The sequence below is a fragment of the Oncorhynchus masou genome, unplaced genomic scaffold, assembly GCF_036934945.1.
Source record: "Oncorhynchus masou masou isolate Uvic2021 unplaced genomic scaffold, UVic_Omas_1.1 unplaced_scaffold_950, whole genome shotgun sequence".
In the NCBI taxonomy this organism is placed as follows: Eukaryota; Metazoa; Chordata; class Actinopteri; order Salmoniformes; family Salmonidae; genus Oncorhynchus; species Oncorhynchus masou.
Window position 1 is genome coordinate 143,210 of NW_027015996.1, and position 14,848 is coordinate 158,057.

Sequence of the window (14,848 nt, forward strand, 5' to 3'; positions counted from 1 at the left end):
CTTACATAGTAGTATAATTAGTGTTGTTGTCTTACTGTATATACTACTGTATAACTTTACATAGTAGTATAAACTAGTGTTGTTGTCTAACTGTATAAATCTACTGTATAACTTTACATAGTAGTATAACTAGTGTTGTTGTCTTACTGTATATACTACTGTATAACTTTACATAGTAGTATAACTAGTGTTGTTGTCTAACTGTATAAATCTACTGTATAACTTTACATAGTAGTATAACTAGTGTTGTTGTCTTACTGTATATACTACTGTATAACTTTACATAGTAGTATAACTAGTGTTGTTGTTTAACTGTATAAATCTACTGTATAACTTTCCATAGTAGTATAACTAGTGATGTTGTCTAACTGTATAAATCTACTGTATAACTTTCCATAGTAGTATAACTAGTGTTGTTGTCTAACTGTATAAATCTACTGTATAACTTTACATAGTAGTATAACTAGTGTTGTTGTCTAACTGTATAAATCTACTGTATAACTTTACATAGTAGTATAACTAGTGTTGTTGTCTAACTGTATAAATCTACTGTATAACTTTCCATAGTAGTATAACTAGTGTTGTTGTCTAACTGTATAAATCTACTGTATAACTTTCCATAGTAGTATAACTCGTGTTGTTGTCTAACTGTATAAATCTACTGTATAACTTTCCATAGTAGTATAACTCATGTTGTTGTCTAACTGTATAAATCTACTGTATAACTTTACATAGTAGTATAAACTAGTGTTGTTGTCTAACTGTATAAATCTACTGTATAACCTTACATAGTAGTATAACTAGTGTTGTTGTCTAACTGTATAAATCTACTGTATAACTTTACATAGTAGTATAAACTAGTGTTGTTGTCTAACTGTATAAATCTACTGTATAACTTTCCATAGTAGTATAACTAGTGTTGTTGTCTAACTGTATAAATCTACTGTATAACTTTACATAGTAGTATAACTAGTGTTGTTGTCTAACTGTATAAATCTACTGTATAACTTTACATAGTAGTATAAACTAGTGTTGTTGTCTAACTGTATAAATCTACTGTAGAACTTTACATAGTAGTATAACTAGTGTTGTTGTCTAACTGTATAAATCTACTGTATAACTTTACATAGTAGTATAACTAGTGTTGTTGTCTACTGTATATACTACTGTATAACTTTACATAGTAGTATAACTAGTGTTGTTGTCTAACTGTATAAATCTACTGTATAACTTTCCATAGTAGTATAAACTAGTGTTGTTGTCTAACTGTATAAATCTACTGTATAACTTTACATAGTAGTATAACTAGTGTTGTTGTCTAACTGTATAAATCTACTGTATAACTTTCCATAGTAGTATAACTAGTGTTGTTGTCTAACTGTATAAATCTACTGTATAACTTTACATAGTAGTATAACTAGTGTTGTTGTCTTACTGTATATACTACTGTATAACTTTACATAGTAGTATAACTAGTGTTGTTGTCTAACTGTATAAATCTACTGTATAACTTTCCATAGTAGTATAACTCGTGTTGTTGTCTAACTGTATAAATCTACTGTATAACTTTCCATAGTAGTATAAACTAGTGTTGTTGTCTAACTGTATAAATCTACTGTATAACTTTACATAGTAGTATAACTAGTGTTGTTGTCTTACTGTATATACTACTGTATAACTTTACATAGTAGTATAACTAGTGTTGTTGTCTAACTGTATAAATCTACTGTATAACTTTACATAGTAGTATAACTAGTGTTGTTGTCTAACTGTATAAATCTACTGTATAACTTTCCATAGTAGTATAACTAGTGTTGTTGTCTAACTGTATAAATCTACTGTATAACTTTACATAGTAGTATAACTAGTGTTGTTGTCTAGCTGTATAAATCTACTGTATAACTTTACATAGTAGTATAAACTAGTGTTGTTGTCTAACTGTATAAATCTACTGTATAACTTTACATAGTAGTATAAACTAGTGTTGTTGTCTAACTGTATAAATCTACTGTATAACTTTCCATAGTAGTATAACTAGTTGTTGTTGTATAAATCTACTGTATAACTTTCCATAGTAGTATAAATGTTGTTGTCTACTGTATAAATCTACTTATAACTTTCCATAGTAGTATAAACTAGTGTTGTTGTCTAACTGTATAAATCTACTGTATAACTTTACATAGTAGTATAAACTAGTGTTGTTGTCTAACTGTATAAATCTACTGTATAACTTTCCATAGTAGTATAACTAGTGTTGTTGTCTAACTGTATAAATCTACTGTATAACTTTCCATAGTAGTATAACTCATGTTGTTGTCTAACTGTATAAATCTACTGTATAACTTTCCATAGTAGTATAAACTAGTGTTGTTGTCTAACTGTATAAATCTACTGTATAACTTTACATAGTAGTATAACTAGTGTTGTTGTCTAACTGTATAAATCTACTGTATAACTTTCCATAGTAGTATAACTAGTGTTGTTGTCTAACTGTATAAATCTACTGTATAACTTTCCATAGTAGTATAATTGTTTAACTGTACTGTAGTTTAAAGATTTTCAATAGTGAACTGATTTCTCCTCCACTTCAGGGAGAAGCTGGCGAGGGAGGACCTAAAGGGGAGCAGGTAAGAAATCCATCCTTTAAAATGTCTGTTTATCTCTCACAACAACATCTGTCTGTATCTTAAGGTCAATGTGATACTCCAGCAGCAGAGTGCGGATGGGCCCTTTCCAGTGTCAGGTTTTATTAGTCCTATGTGCAGGATACACATGGTCGACACTGTCCAACCAAATGCTTACTGGCAGGTTCCTTCTGGACAATGCAACAACAATAAGAAATAACAAAAGAGAAGAATAAACATAAAATAAATGGTTCAGTAGATTTATAGTCCAACATAGTAGAATAACAATTTATAGTCCAATATTCACACACATTTTGGTGGGCAAGTGGTTAAATTGTGCATTATTTAGCAATCATAATAAGGATCTGGTAGCAGCTGTTGAGATGTGTGTGTAGCACGAAAGTATATATATGTGCGTGTGTGTGTTTCTAACTTACCCTTGGCATTTGTTATATCCAGAAGAGTGATTTTACCCCAAAATAATTTATATTGGTTTGTTGTGTGTGTGTGTGTGTGTGTGTGTGTGTGTGTGTGTGTGTGTGTGTGTGTGTGTGTGTGTGTGTGTGTGTGTGTGTGTGTGTTGTGTATGTGTGTAGGGGGGACAAGGTTCTGAGGGAACCTCTGGAGACAAAGGAGATGTTGTAAGTTATCACTCAAGCAAGGATTCATTGCATCCAACCCAACCTCACATTGGAGCCTTTTAAACAACACGTTTTAACTCCACCTGTACTAATCCTCTGTGTTTCTCTCATTTGTATAATAGGGTGACCAAGGGGAAGCTGGACCCAAAGGAGTGGTGAGTTCTGTACTTTTCTGTACAAACCAGGAATATAACTTTGAGACAGTTTATCTGCGCCCATAGAGTGTTAGTAGTAGTGCTAAGTGGTTTTAACCAACATTTAGGGTTTTTTTTCAACGTTTTTCTTAAAATAACTAATTGACTGATGTTGTTTCAATTATTTGAATTCCATTTCGTTTGAGCTCCATGTGCAGTTTCTGTAGAGATAAATCAGAGCCTGAATGTATTTGGAAGCAGGCTCAGCTAATGAATGAAGTCTGAATGTATTTGAAAACAGGCTCAGCTAATGAATGAAGCCTGAACTGTATTTGGAAACAGGCTCAGCTAATGAATGAAGCCTGAACTGTATTTGGAAACAGGCTCAGCTAATGAATGAAGCCTGAACTGTATTTGGAAACAGGCTCAGCTAATGAATGAAGCCTGAATGTATTTGGAAACAGGCTCAGCTAATGAATGAAGCCTGAACTGTATTTGGAAACAGGCTCAGCTAATGAATGGAGCCTGAATGTATTTGGAAACAGGCTCAGCTAATGAATGAAGCCTGAACTGTATTTGGAAACAGGCTCAGCTAATGAATGGAGCCTGAATGTATTTGGAAACAGGCTCAGCTAATGAATGAAGCCTGAACTGTATTTGGAAACAGGCTCAGCTAATGAATGAAGCCTGAACTGTATTTGGAAACAGGCTCAGCTAATGAATGAAGCCTGAACTGTATTTGGAAACAGGCTCAGCTAATGAATGAAGCCTGAACTGTATTTGGAAACAGGCTCAGCTAATGAATGAAGCCTGAACTGTATTTGGAAACAGGCTCAGCTAATGAATGGAGCCTGAACTGTATTTGGAAACAGGCTCAGCTAATGAATGGAGCCTGAACTGTATTTGGAAACAGGCTCAGCTAATGAATGGAGCCTGAACTGTATTTGGAAACAGGCTCAGCTAATGAATGAAGCCTGAATGTATTTGGAAACAGGCTCAGCTAATGAATGAAGCCTGAACTGTATTTGGAAACAGGCTCAGCTAATGAATGAAGCCTGAATGGAAACAGGCTCAGCTAATGAATGAAGCCTTGGAAACAGGCTCAGCTAATGAATGAAGCCTGAATGTATTTGGAAACAGGCTCAGCTAATGAATGAAGCCTGAACTGTATTTGGAAACAGGCTCAGCTAATGAATGAAGCCTGAACTGTATTTGGAAACAGGCTCAGCTAATGAATGAAGCCTGAATGTATTTGGAAACAGGCTCAGCTAATGAATGGAGCCTGAATGTATTTGGAAACAGGCTCAGCTAATGAATGGAGCCTGAATGTATTTGGAAACAGGCTCAGCTAATGAATGGAGCCTGAATGTATTTGGAAACAGGCTCAGCTAATGAATGAAGCCTGAATGTATTTGGAAACAGGCTCAGCTAATGAATGGAGCCTGAACTGTGGAAACAGGCTCAGCTAATGAATGGAGCCTGAATGTATTTGGAAACAGGCTCAGCTAATGAATGGAGCCTGAACTGTATTTGGAAACAGGCTCAGCTAATGAATGAAGCCTGAACTGTATTTGGAAACAGGCTCAGCTAATGAATGGAGCCTGAATGTATTTGGAAACAGGCTCAGCTAATGAATGAAGCCTGAACTGTATTTGGAAACAGGCTCAGCTAATGAATGAAGCCTGAACTGTATTTGGAAACAGGCTCAGCTAATGAATGGAGCCTGAATGTATTTGGAAACAGGCTCAGCTAATGAATGAAGCCTGAACTGTATTTGGAAACAGGCTCAGCTAATGAATGAAGCCTGAACTGTATTTGGACACAGGCTCAGCTAATGCAAGTTTTGAGCAGAGTAAGACAGCTAAGGAGGTCGGGCCACAGGGCCTGAGATCTCCAAGGTCATCCATTTCAGGCCTGTAACATCAGGGGTTTCTGTCATCCTAAAAACGAACGAGATCTCTGCAATGAACGACCTTACGGGTTTTTCTTGTTCCAGATAAAAGCAGATATTAGTTTATTACAGGCTCAGCTTGCTCACCAGCACTCCCGAAACTCAGAAGTCTTCATTGAGCATGCTCAGTACCACCCATGTAATGTTGTTCTGATCCAGTTGTCTCTGGAAACCCTCTCTGTCTCCAGGTTGGAAACCCAGGAGAGCCTGGTAACAGAGGGCCAGAGGGTAGCAGAGGGCAGCCTGGCATCGAGGCCCAGCTGGTACTTCTGGACCACGTGGCATGCAGGGCAACAGGGGCGCACCAGGAATCAGGGGTCACAGGGACCGGCGGTCAGGTACCCCCAAACCACCTCCACCCAAAACTTTGAAGGCTATACACCTGAACTTACTTACAAACTTACTAACTTACATACTTACTTACTAATTAACTTACGTGCTTACTTATATACCTACAAACTCACTTACATAGTACCTACTTACTAATTAACTTACGTGCTTACTTATATACCTACAAACTCACTTACATAGTACCTACTTACTAATTAACTTACGTGCTCAGCTTATATACCTACAAACTCACTAATGTACATAGTACTTACTTACTTACTTACTCATTTACATACTTACTACCTACTTACATACTTAGTTACTAACACATACTTACTAACTTATTTACATACATACTACTTACTTACATACTAATTAGTTACTAACCTACATACTTACTAACTTATTTACATACATACTACTTACTTACATACTTACTACCTACTTACATACTTAGTTACTAATTTACATACTTACTAACTTATTTACATACTTACTGAACCTACTTACAACTTAGTTATTTACATAATTACTAACTTATTTACATAGCATATTAATTACTTACATACTTAGTTACTAACCTACATACTTACTAACTGTATTTACATACATACTACTTACTTACATACTTAGCCTACTTACATACTTAGTTACTAACACAATACTAACTTATTTACATACTTACTAACGTATTTTCATACATACTACTTACTTACATACTTAGTTACTAACCTACATACTTACTAACTTATTTACATACATACTACTTACTTACATACTTACTACCTACTTACATACTTAGTTACTAACTTACATACTTACTAACTTATTTACATACTTACTAACTTATTTTCATACATACTACTTACTTACATACCTTACTTTAACCACTTACTAATTATTTAGTTACTACTTACATACTTAGTTACTAACTTACTATTTACATACATACTTACTTACTTACATACTTAGTTTTACATACTTACTAACTTATTTACATACTTACTACCTACTTACATACTTAGTTTACTTACTTACTTACTTACTTATTTACATACATACTACTTACTTACATACTTAGTTACTAACCTACATACTTACTAATGTATTTACATACTTATACCTACTTACATACTTAGTTACTAACCTACATACTTACTAACTTATTTACATACTTACTACCTACTTACATACTTAGTTACTAACCTACATACTTACTAACTTATTTACATACATACTACTTACTTACATACTTAGTTACTAACCTACATACTTACTTATTTAACTTATTTACATACTTACTACCTACTTACATACTTAGTTACTAACTACATACTTTAACTTATTTACTTACTTATAACTTATTTACATACATACTACTTACTTACATACTTAGTTACTAACCTACATACTTAACTTATTTTACTTATTTACATACATACTACTTACTTACATACTTAGTTACTAACCTACATACTTACTAACGTATTTACATACTTACTACCTACTTACATACTTAGTTACTAACCTACATACTTACTAACTTATTTACATACATACTACTTACTTACATACTTACTACCTACTTACATACTTAGTTACTAACCTTACATACTTACTAACTTATTTACATACTTACTAACTTATTTTCATACATACTACTTACTTACATACTTAGTTACTAACCTACATACTTACTAACTTATTTACATACTTACTACCTACTTACATACTTATTTAGTTACTAACATACTTACATACTACTACCTACTTACATACTTAGTTACTAACTTACTACTTACTAACTTATTTACATACTTACTTACATACTTACTAACCTACATACTTACTAACTTATTTACATACTTACTACCTACTTACATACTTAGTTACTAACTTACTTTCTTATTTACATACATACTACTTACTTACATACTTAGTTACTAACTACATACTTACTAACTTATTTACATACTTACTACCTACTTACATACTTAACTTACATACTACATACATTACTAACCTACTTACTTACTAATTATTTACATACTTACTTACTTACATACTTACTACATATTTATTTACATACATACTACTTACTTACATACTTAGTTACTAACCTACATACTTACTTATTTACATACATACTACTTACTTACATACTTAGTTACTAACCTACATACTTACTAACTTATTTACATACATACCTACTTACTTACATACTTTCATACCTACTTACATACTTAGTTACTAACCTACATACTTACGAACTTATTTACATACTTAGTTACTAACCTACATACTTACTAACTTATTTACATACTGACTTACTTACATATGTACTAACTTACTGCTAGGCCTTTCCCTCCTGGACCTCAGGCCATTGACAACAGTTTTCCAGTGTGTCCAGCATAACACAACTAGGGCTTACGTAATGCATTTCAGAAGCTAAACTGACACGGGAAGCTAAATCTATGTTTATTAAAGCTGTTTTCTCATCATAAACCTTTTGTTATGTTATCCTTCAGGGTAAAGAACCAAGCGATCAACACATCAGACAAGTCTGCATGAGAGTTATGCAAGGTAAGAATATTGCACACTGTCATTCCTTCAGTGTCTTTAAAATCAATGTATCCCACTCTACCTTTAAGTATAAACACTCTGTAATATCCCCAACCTCATTGTTTATACTATAGACCAGGGATATTCAACTCTGACCCTATGAGGTCCGGTGCCTGCTGCTTTTCTGTCCTACCTAATAATGAATTGCACACAGCCAGTGTCCCAGGTGTAAATCAGTCCCGGATTAGAGGGGAACAATGAAGAAATGCAGTAGACCTGGCTTCGAGGTCCAGAGTTGAGTTTGGGGGATATGGCCTATCTGGCTTGACAGTTTGAAGAGAGGGAAGCAGAAAAAACCCATCATGAATACGCTTCAACCTTTGTTAGTTTGATGGATAACAGACTCCTGAACCCCAGAAATGCTGAAGTGGCAGCCTGTTGTTTTTGTCTCTCTCCCTGGGCCATCTTACAGTATCCCACCCCCACCTCCCACAACCACTACTCTCCTCCACAACGCATTACTTTTTTATACCCAATGTGCTGAAAAATGTATTTCACCTCCAGAGGACCTGCACTTTTGCTAAAAGCAGAAAAGCAAAGACTGGAATTTGGAGTGTAAAATACCAAGCCAAAAGCCTTAGGAGTTTTATGTTGAACTCTTGGCACCATAAATACACATTTATATTTTTCAGTTTCTTAAGGATCGTACCCTCTTTTTTTTTCTCTCGCCTCAAATGACATACCCAAATCTAACTGCCTGTAGCTCAGGACCTGAAGCAAGGAAATGCATATTCTTGATAACATTTGAAAGGAAACACTTTGAAGTGTGTGGAAATGTGAAATTCATGTAGGGGAATATAAAACATTAGATCTGGTAAAAGATAATATAATCAAAAAAACATGCATTTTCTATTTATTTTTGTGTTCCATCATCTTTGAAATGCAAGAGAAAGGCCATACATTACACCTAGGATCCTAGATTCTGTCCACAAGATGGCAGCAGTGTGTGTGCAACGTTTCAGTCTGATCCAGAGAACAATTACCTCACTACACAATATTTTGCATCAAGTCTGCCAGGAGTTTGCCCAAATGTGCCGAATTGGTCAATTTATACATTTTCAAGTACATTACTATAGAGAACATACAAAAATGCTATGGTAATAAAATATTAAAGCTTAACACTCCCAGGAATGTTATACATGATGGATCTAGATCATGATGGATCTCGATGGCCAAGCGGGGTGGTTGTGGAGCCAGAGACAGCAGTGGGGTCAAACTATAGAACTCAGTTCCTACATTTAAATATTTAAAAAAACGACAGTACATTTTATCTCTGGGACCCTCAGTATGACAAATCAGAGCAAGATTACTAAGTAGATTATTTACCTTCAGAGGTGAATGTATCAAACCACCAGCCGTGATAAAAGTGTTATGTTGTGCACTATCTTCAAACAATAGCAGGGTATGTTTTGTGTGTAATAGCTACTGTAAATTGGACACTGCAGTTAGTTAACAATAATTCAGGCTTCCTGCCCATATAAGACATCACGTTGTCCCGGAAAGTTGGCTGTTGTATACAATGTTTTCTAGTCACATTATCACATATTGAGCAACAACTGTCCCGGTTTAGGGACACCAATCCCGCAGAGTTGAATGTTTTCCAATAAGTATTTTCACTCTGCTCAATTTACCGAGGCAGACTTGAATGTGTAAGAATAAGGAGGACTACAATTTTTATAACATTTATAAAAAGGCCTTCATTAAAGTTCCATTTTCATCTCAATATCAAATCATTTCTGGGAAAACAATTGAGTACCTTATTGTGATTTAAAAAAATTGAAATGGTCAAAAATAAACAAAAATAGCTATTTAGCAAAGAGACATTTCTCAAGCAAGAATTTTGCTAACACTGTCTGGGAGTGGTCTAAGTGGGGAGGGTAAAACTGAAAACTAGCTGTTATGGCAAAGAGGTTTGGAACTCTCTTTCTTATTGGTCTATTAACTGATTTACCACCTGGTAATGTCACCAGGCAGGCCAAAACTCCATCCCACCAAAAGAGGCAGAAATCTTAGGCGGTCTTTTCAAACAGCCCCTACACTAAAAGTGAATTATCCTAATTTTCACAATTTCACAGTATTATTCCAACATTAAAGTGTGGAAATATATATAAAACAAAGGAAAATCACATTTTGGACTGCACTGGGCCTTTAATACATTTGATTGATTAATTGTTTGCTCATCATTCCCTTTCCTCTTGCTCCAACAGAGCAGCTAGCCCAGTTGGCTGCCAGTCTAAGGAGGCCGGAGTCTGGAGCAGCGGGCCTGCCTGGTAAGCCAGGGCCTCCTGGTCCTGCCGGACCCCCAGGGGACAGTGGCTTCCCTGGGCAGGCTGGAGCAAGAGGACTGCCTGGCCTCAAAGGACCTCCAGGACTCCTAGGACTCAAAGGACCCAAAGGTGGGGAGAGGATTTTTAATGTTACTGTTATTTGAAAATGTGAAAGCAAAATTCAGCTCATGTACCCAAATGAGTTTTAGAATAACCCTTGTAATTAACATGCTCTGTGGCGCAGGTGAATTGGGCGACAGAGGAGACCGAGGTCCCACGGTGCGAGGGGCCAAGGGCCAGCCAGGACCTCCCGGTCTACCAGGTGAGTGACATCGACCTTGATCCCCATGGAGAAGCGAACCATCAGTAGCTTACTTTTTCTTTATGTTCTAATCCTAGTCTTGGTCTTGGTTGTAGAAATTCTAGTCTTGGTCTTGGTTGTAGATGTTCTAGTCTTGGTCTTGGTTGTAGATATTCTAGTCTTGGTCATGGAGGTTGTAGATATTCTAGTCTTGGTCTTGGTTGTAGATGTTCTAGTCTTGGTCTTGGTTGTAGATATTCTAGTCTTGGTCTTGGTTGTAGATATTCTAGTCTTGGTCTTGGAGGTTGTAGATATGCTAGTATTGGTCTTGGTTGTAGATATTCTAGTCTTGGTCTTGGTTTGATATTCTAGACTTGGTCTTGGAGGTTGTAGATATTCTAGTCTTGGTCTTGGTTGAAGATATTCTAGTCTTGGTCTTGGTTGTAAATATTCTAGTCTTGGTCTTGGTTATAGATATTCTAGTTTTGGTCTTGGTTGTAGATATTCTAGTCTTGGTCTTGGTTGTAGATATTCTAGTCTTGGTCTTGGAGGTTGTAGATATTCTAGTGTTAGTCTTGGTTGTAGATATTCTAGTCTTGGTCTTGGAGGTTGTAGATATTCTAGTCTTGGTCTTGGTTGGAGATATTCTAGTCTTGGTCTTGGAGGTTGTAGATATTCTAGTCTTGGAGATTGTAGATATTCTAGTCTTGATCTATGAGGCTGTAAGCTCCGCCTTATCTCAGTTCACTCTCACGATGGCAACACCCACCGTAGCACGCGCTCCAGCAGGTGTATCTCACTGATCATCCCTAAAGCCAACACCTCATTAGGCCGCCTTTCCTTCCAGTTCTCTGCTGCCTGTGACTGGAGAATTGCAAAAATCGCCAAAGTTGGAGACTTTTATCTCCCTCACCAACTTTAAACATCTGCTATCTGAGCAGCTAACCGATCGCTGCAGCTGTACATAGTCTATCGGTAAATAGCCCACCCAATTTACCTACCTCATCCCCATACTGTTTTTAGTTATTTACTTTTCTGCTCTTTTGCACACCAGTATCTCTACCTGCACATGACCATCTGATCATTTATCACTCCAGTGTTAATCTGCTAAATTGTAATTATTCGCCTACCTCCTCATGCCTTTTGCACACATTGTATATAGACTCTTTTTTTCTTTTTTTCTACTGTGTTATTGACTTGTTTATTATTTACTCCATGTGTAACTCTGTGTTGTCTGTTCACACTGCTATGCTTTATCTTGGCCAGGTCGCAGTTGTAAATGAGAACTTGTTCTCAACTAGCCTACCTGGTTAAATAAAGGTGAAATACATTTTAAAAATAAAGATATTCTAGTCTTGGTTTTGGAGGTTGTATATATTCTAGTCTTGGTTTTGGAGATTGTAGATATTCTAGTCTTGGTCTTGGAGGTTGTGGATATTCTAGTCTTGGTCTTGGTTGTAGATATTCTAGTCTTGGTCTTGGAGGTTGTAGCTATTCTAGTCTTGGTTTTGGAGGTTGTAGATATTCTAGTCTTGGTCTTGGAGGTTGTGGATATTCTAGTCTTGGTCTTGGTTGTAGATATAGTCTTTCTTGGAGGTTGTAGATATTCTAGTCTTGGTCTTGGTTGTAGATATTCTAGTCTTGGTCTTGGAGGTTGTAGATATTCTAGTCTTGGTCTTGGAGGTTGTAGCTATTCTAGTCTTGGTTTTGGAGGTTGTAGATTTTCTAGTCTTGGTCTTGGAGGTTGTAGATATTCTAGCCTTGGTCTTGGAGGTAGTATTTTCTTAATAGCACAGACTTGGCAAATGTACTTGATATGATTGTGATGTGTTGTTGTCTCACCTAGCTATCTTAATGCACTAATTGTAAGTCACTCTGGATAAGAGCGTTTGCTAAATGACTAAAACGTAAAATGTACACTTTTTCTAGAATGTTTTATTCTTGGTCTTGGAGTTTCTAAATGTTCTAGTCTTGGAGGTTGTAGATATTCTAGTCTTGAGGTGAGTTGAACAAGGAAAGAGTTTGCTAACATACTGTATTCCATTTGGTTTTGTGTTTGGCCGCACCCGTTCATTATCATTAGCAAAAGGTCTGAGAACATAAGTGTCTGTTTTAGGTCTAAACTGCTTTCTAAAAATAATCAAGTGGCCATGTAGACTTTATACAATATTTAGTAGGAATAGCTAAGTAATTTCAGTTTGAATATTGTAGCTAAAAAGTCGCAGTAATCCTTTAAAAAAAGTAGCTGTTTGATGTTTCACATTTTGGAATGTTCATTCAGGTCATTCAACTGTAATTGTTACTCTGGCAACATGTTTGCCACAAACAGAAGCCTTATTGATCTCGCCTTTGGACTTAGAGTCTCTAGAATGTTCTAGTCTTGAGTCCTTGAGGTTCTAGTCTTGAGTCTTTGAGGTTCTGGATGTTCTACTTTGGTTTAAGATGGTTTAGCTAACTCTTCTCTAACTCTAACTCCACAGGTGAGCCCGGAAAGCCTGGTTACGGCCAGGAGGGACGTGACGGCGAGAGAGGACCGCCAGGTGTTCCTGGCCAGGCTGGTGTACCTGGGCCTCCTGGTAATGCTGGCCCCAACGGCTACTGTGACCCATCGTCCTGCAACCTCAGACCGGGGGACATTGACACCAGCATCAAGGGCCCGGAGGGAACTAGAAACTAGAGCCACCACCCAGTGGAGGCTGGTGTCACTTTAAATCTGAGGACTGGATCTAATGGCTGTAATGGAATGAATGGAGAAGTTTCAAACACCTTAGATTCTGTTCCATTTATTCCATTAGAGCCATCACTATGACCCATCCCCCCTTCACCAGCTTCCACTGCCCAACACCCAGAGAGGGGTAGAGACAGAGACAGAGACTAAGATGGCAGATGGACAGCTCTCCCACCCCAACCCTGGGAGCACACAACATCCTCACAGCCTCTCTACTCTGAAGGCTGTTGCTGTAAAGTGGTCATTCTAACGTATCTGCAGTGTTTTGTGAGAGTGTTCTGTGCTAGCCAGATCTCTATCGGATATGAAGGAGTCTTCCACTTCCACAAATGCGAAACAAAACTAAGTATTTTGTTGCAAAACAATAATAATCCTGAACCTGTTTGGATGTGGAACAGTTTTTCACATGACAGATTTCCTTTTTCTTTTGTTGTTTTCAGAAATGGGTGCTCTATTTTAAGATATTCATGTTTTGAAGACTATATTTGTTTTTATTCCACCGTCCCTGTAAACCTAGATGTCCTTAATAACTACCAAACAAACCACCTGTCCTTAATAACTACCAAACAAACCACCTGTCCTTAATAACCACCAGACATTCACCTGTCCGTAATTAACCACCAGACATTTACCTGTCCTTATTGACCACCAGACATTCACCTGTCCTTATTGACCACCAGACATTCACCTGTCCTTATTGACCACCAGACCTGTCCTTATTGACCACCAGACCTGTCCTTAATAACCACCAGACATTCACCTGTCCGTATTAACCACCAGACATTTACCTGTCCTTATTGACCACCAGACATTCACCTGTCCTTATTAACCATTTATCTTATTGACCACCAGACATTCACCTGTAACCACCAGACATTTTGTCCTTATTGTCAGACCCTTATTAACCATCTGGCTCCTTTCCTCCATCCTCTCACTGAAACAACTGTATACTGTAGCCAACATGTTGATTTCAGCAGCGGCTCCATCCACATCAAATCACGCTAATTCCTCCCCAATAAAGTAAAACCCTAAAGCAATACCAGGATTGCCTTTAGCCCAAAGTGTATTTTTTTTGTATTTGTAATGTACTGCATCATGTTGTATATTGAAGTATCATATACCAAAGATAGACCTGGTGAAAAACAGTGATATCAGTCTGTACAGGAAGTACCTGGGGTATTTCCTGCCCCTGCTTTCCTTCCAGAAATATAACTAAAGAGATAAAGACAGGACTGACACCAAGCCACACT

The 14,848-nt window shown here is 36.7% G+C and overlaps 1 pseudogene; it reads left to right on the forward strand.

Moving 5' to 3' along the window:
- LOC135538387 (collagen alpha-1(IX) chain-like) overlaps positions 1-14,424 on the forward strand; it is an 85,028-nt pseudogene extending 70,604 nt beyond the window's left edge.
- The last annotated feature ends 424 nt before the right edge of the window (positions 14,425-14,848 follow it).